Below are 6,188 nucleotides of genomic sequence, written 5' to 3'. Positions count from 1 at the left end.
TACTTTCATTTGATTGGACGACTTTCGAAAGCAATGGGTCTTTCTTCTTGCATTAAAACAACACCAATTCCATTTCATGAGGCATCACATTCCATAATAAAGGTTTTTGTGAAGTCTAGCCTAGTTAAGACCGGTGCTTGGCACATTGCCTCTTTAAGATGTTCAAAGGCCTTTGTTACTTATGGAGTCTAATAAAATGCATCTTTCTTCAATAATGTTGTTAGAGGTGCTGCTATTCTCCCATAATGCTTAACAAACTTGCGATAATACCTTGTCAACTTGAGAAATCCTCGCAGATGCTTTATGAATGTGGGGATTTTCCATTCCTTAATGGCTTTAATTTTGCCAGGGTCTACCTTAACACCTTCGTGAGATACAATATGACCCAGATATTCCACCTCTTGTACTCCAACAAAAACATTTGGAGGTTTTGCATATAACTTTTTCTCCTCCAATAGTTTGAGCACCCTGTCAACATGTTGAACATGATCATTCCAAGAATTGTTGTAGATTAGTATATCATAAAAAAATACTAACACAAATTTTATAAGGAAGGGTTTGAAAATGGAATTCATCAAACCTTGAAGTGTAGAAGGTGTGTTAGTAAAGCCAAAAGGCATGACCAAAAATTCATAATGACCCTCATGAGTTCTAAATGTTGTTTTCAGAATGTCTTCAGTCTTCATTCTAATTTGATGATATCCTGGACGAAGATCCAACTTGGTGAAGTAAATTGATCCATGCAATTCATCCAATAATTCATCAATGACAGGAATGGGAAATTTATCTTTAATAGTGAGCTTGTTGAGCTCCCTATAATCCAGACAGATGCGCCATGATCTATCCTTCTTGTGCACCAATACTACTGGAGCAGAGAAAGAACTTTGACTAATTTGAATTATACCAACCTCTAGCATTTCTGCAACCATACGTTCAATTTCACTCTTTTGGGCATAGGGATATCTGTAAGGCCTGATGTTTGGAGGAAAACTTCCTGGAATTAAATGAATAGCATGATCATGATCATGAATAGGTGGGAGGCCTCTGGGAGTCTCAAATACCTTGGAATGATTGTCCAAGACTTTTTGGAGATCTGGAGAAATAGATGATTTCAATGTGGGAACCTCTAACGAACATAATTGTGCAATTATGCCTCGTTGTTCTTTCTTTAGAAGCTTTGTCATGCCGTTAGAGCTTATTATCTTTCTCGGTTTCCCTGCGATACCCCTTAATTCAACTTCCTTTCCTTCCAAAAAAAATTTAAGAAAAGTTCTTGAAAATTAAAAGTTATCGTACCCAAAGATTGTAGCCATTAGACTCCTAATACAACATCAACACCACCCATTGGAATGGAAATCATTGGACTATTCAATACATATTCTCCCATGGATAGCTTGATATTATGGCACTTTCTAGAGCAATTTATGGTTCCTCCATTTGCAACCATCACTTGACACTCTGGTGCTGGATATAGGAAGCAATTCAATTCCTTGGCTATCTTACAATGAATAAAATTATGGGTACTACCCGAATCAATCAACACTATTACCTTTTTTCTTCTTGATATGTCCTTTTATCTTGAGAGTTTGAGGAGTGGTAATTCTGGCCAATGCATTACAAGATATGGTCAAATTCATTTCTTTTTTATCTATGGTTTTTTCCTGGTGTATATCCTCTTCCTTTTACACTTCTTGTTCATTTTCCTCCTCCTCTTCACAATCTATGTAAAATAATTTCTTCTCATCACACTTATGACCTTTAGTGTATTTGCTATCACAACTATAACAAAGCCCTTTTGCTATTTTTTTCTTCCAATTGTTGTGGTGTCAACCTTGTAGGTTGTGGAAGGCTAGGGGAAACAACACTTCAATCTTTATAGTTGTGAGTGGTTGGCTTCCTTGTTGTCATAATTTTGCTTTCAATTTTTCTTACCAACCCGAATGCTTCTTCAATGAATCAAGTTCCCAAAGACGAACCTCATGTTGGATGTTATCCTTTAAAGTTCTAATGAACACATCAATCTTATGATCCTCTGGAATATCTTTTACCCTTATATCAATTTTTGGAAGTCCTCAATGTGCGCCACCATTGAACCCTTTTGTTTGAGATTTATCAATTGGCTAAAAAAGGTGTTGCTTTTTGTATCCTCATAATGTGCTATCATTTCTTCCATAAAAATTGCTCAAGTGACAATTTGTTTATAAGAGAAAATCCATCGATACCATACAAACTGATTGGGTTCCAAATATAAAGTTGCAATGCGTACCTTTTGTGTGGTTGGCACATTATGGAGATCAAAATATTGCTCCATCTGTAGTATCCATGTTAAGTGATCTTTTCCATCAAACTTCCTCATATCGATTTTTGGAACATGGTGGGTCTTCAATCAAATGTTAGAGTTTATGAAATCATGATTAACATTTCTTTTGTTCTTGCCATGAGTTTCCTTTACTACCCTTTCACCATTAGTAAGCATTTCTTATAGCAACTTTGTCAAATCTATCTTCAAATATTTCATGTTGCCTTTAAGTTTTGCTTCTATACCATCCATCTTAGCTTCCATGCCATCTATCTTAGATTCCACACCATCCATCTTAACTTTTGTTACTTTTTGTGAGAGTGAAATTTGTTGCACTTGGTCTCGTAATTTTGGTATATCATGTTGCATTTCTTCCTCTTCTTCATGAGTCATGGTAGAGCTTTGAGGTTGCTTACTAGGTGTCTCCATTTTCTTTCTTCGAGACATCAATTAATGATAATTATGCTTCACTATGCCCTTTGAATTACTTCAATCTATTTTTTCAAACCAAACTTATGCAAATTTTTAAAAAGACTACACACCTTTTTTCTCTTTGTATGATCTCAATCTTGAAATGACTGTAAATTTATAATTTTGGATCTCCAAGTTTTGAAATTTCAGCATGTGATATCCCTCTAAGTCCTCTTTCCAACCCCACAAGTCTTATCACGATTGGATTCTCTAAGAAAGAGTTATTCCCAATCTTCCGCGATGGCTTGATTATAGTCTAGTTTAGTAGAGCGAACTTGTACAACGTGCCACGTGTTACTGTTTCGACCTTCGGCCCTAAAAACGATACCCAACCAACTACAATCCGTCCTCTTTCTGTCACTTCTTATGAAATTTGAATCCGATGCTCAGAGAGAAAGTTATGACGATTTTACCAAGGTGACCTGTTTGAGATCAAATTCGGGAGCCTGCAAAAACCCTAACTTCCTCAGTTCATATCTTTGAAAATATAGTGAGACAATATTTGAAATTAGGTCACAAGGTTCATCATGATTTCATCTTAAATGGGTTTTAATTTCAGATTCTGAAGCTTCGTAAAAAAAAGTTGTAGCAAAAATTCCACGATGACTTGTTTGAAGTAGAGAAACCCTAGAATCCAAAAATATGAAACCAATTATTATGCAACCAACTCACGAAATAGAAAAAAAGATAGATCAACGATTTCAAAATCAGCCTCTTTGAGGAGGAAACCTCATTTACATTACACAAATGAACAATTATTGGATGATACAAATGACAAGACCTCCTTTCTATATATAGGATTCTAAGGGGTCACAATATAATCAGGGCCGACATAACAATAATAATGTAAGGGCACAAAAATAACAATAGTGGACTTCTATGAGGCACAATAATAACAATATGGGAACAACATGGGCACAACAATAACAATAAGGGGCTACAATGACAATAATAATAAGGGAATACCTAGTATTATAGGGACCTAACACTATAGGTGTAAACAATAAAATTAAGCATAGAGATCTCATACTTGTATGAGAATCACTAAGAACCATTGTTCCCTAATGTCTTTTGCTGAATTATCATCTATTAGGTCATAGATACATTGTCCATTTATTTACAAGTAGAAACATACTTAGAGCCACACATAGTTGTTGTCATTAAACATACATATAACTAGCATAGTAACAAAAGAAATACCATAAACATATAAGCCATAAAATCCACATATAAACTAGTACATTTACACATGAAAACCAAGGGAATGAATTTATCATTAGTGAATGCAAAAACCAATTAGACATGTGGCTACCATGTTCCACACGACCATAGATTAGTTGAGCCAAGTCTTTCTTCAGCGAATCACCCCCGTGCCATATTCCAGGCATGAATGTGGGACTCATAACTAATCGAAAAGAGACAAACAAGCATGGATGCTACCAGAGTTCTCCACCTACACCTTGAGGAATTTGAGTGCCTCCTAGTCTCTTAGGCTTTACCATAATCCACGGTCTGATCCAGGAATCACTAGGCCATACACCAAGACCCACTCTCCAAGCTTTACCGTACATCCCATCCCGAGGCCACTAGGCCCAACAAATAGCAATCCACCTCTTGGCTTTACCGTATATCCCACCATTCACCGGTAAGGATTCCTAGGCCCACCAAAGCACACAATCCTAACTTTACCACAACCTACAGTCTGGCTCAAGGGTTACTAGGCTAGTGGCTTTACCGTAATCCACAGTTTGGTTCAGGGACCACTAGGCCATGTGTTTGTCATTTCAAAGATCCACCCCACTCAGCTTCGAATCCATGCGATAATATAACTCAACAGAAGTATGAGAACCCATCTCATCAAGACTGTAAGGAAATGGCAAGGCTAGGCTGAAAACACTACCACACCTGGAAAAATCCATGCCATGACAGAAAACAACCACATGCATGCCAAATCTAGCAAGGAAAATACACATGCAAATCGATACCTGCAAAGAATCCTGTTGTAGTTGCTTGATCCTACCTTCCCCTACTTGATCTTCACTTCCTCTTTCCTTCTTTGCCTTTCTTGATCCAATGTCAAAGTGCTCCAAGAAAACTCTAAGTGTCCAAGGGTGAGAGAGAGAGAGAATAATGAGAGTTCTCCAAAACTGAATTGACAAAAGGTTACCAATTGATCCTTAGAAGCCTTTTTATGAATGAGGCCTCTATTTCCTTCATTTTCCATTATTTTCCTTTAATTTCCTCACATGCAACTTGTGGCCTTTCAGCTTCATTTTCTCCTAATTTTGATTATTTTCATAAATAAATGTGCCAAAAATGTCATTTTGCCTTTCCAAAGCCTTTGCCAGTTTCCTTTAGCCATAATAACCGAAATGAACGCCCACTAGGATGTCTTGCCCGCGATTGAACTTGGAATACTTATCCCATCAACCGTGGTCTTATACATATTTTTACATAGATTTTTAACCAGGGTTGTTACAGAACAATTTCCTTTATATTAATAAACTGGAGAAAAGCCTTACAACTGTGTAGTCTTGATGTTGCAAGTCCCTTCCAAAATCTCCAACCCTTTCCCTTGTATGAATATCCTTCCAACCTTATTCCAACAGCCTAAGCCTACTTCCAACTGTCCTCCCCCAATCCTCAGACCTATAGTACCTCTATAGGCCAAAAATGGGAAGTTTTGGATCCATTCTCCAAGGGATGAGATCCACTGATAGTGGTATAGGGGTTCCACAAAGGAAGGTGAGTTTCTCCACGATGGGAGGGATCAGGGCTGAATAGGCACCCATTGGACGCTGTTTGGTTGGGATAGATGCTATCAACAATGCTTCTACACTTTACTTTTTATTTTTACATTCGTTAAGTCATGTTTGCAGGTTACAGTGTAAGGCAATGCGTACTTATGTGCAACTTCTAATGGTCTTCTCTGCGTATGCCCGGAAATAAACTAAGGAATTGCGCAGGTAGCCAAAAACAGGGTTTTGTACCATGGGATCCAGAAATTCACTTTCTTTGGGATGATTTAGATTCTAACTTTGCAGGGGAAAGATTTTGGAACACATTTGTGGATAGCGAAAGATCCAAATCGGTGGTCATTTGCCTATTGTGACAAAATGCTGTGTAACACCACACCACTCACGTCACCACCCCAAATGTTGGGTGTACGAAACCAAAACTGAATTACCACTATAAACGAGCAAAAGGAAACAACATAATAATAATGAGCACAACCTTGTAAGTAAGCCAAAACACCAGAGATAAACACTACTCAGCTAAACTAAAAACCATCTCAATGCCCTTCACGACCAAGCAGAAAGGTTTGAAGGAAGGGATGAAGGACAACGACCACAGGACCACTAAAGCCGTTGCTATCGCCCGGGTCCCAAACTACCTTCACACGAACCTAGAAATTGTT

The sequence above is a fragment of the Pinus tabuliformis genome, chromosome 1_2, assembly GCF_031772625.1.
Source record: "Pinus tabuliformis cultivar Carrire ecotype Pingquan chromosome 1_2, CPIR1, whole genome shotgun sequence".
NCBI lineage: Eukaryota > Viridiplantae > Streptophyta > Pinopsida > Pinales > Pinaceae > Pinus > Pinus tabuliformis.
Note: the sequence above shows the minus strand (reverse complement) of the source record.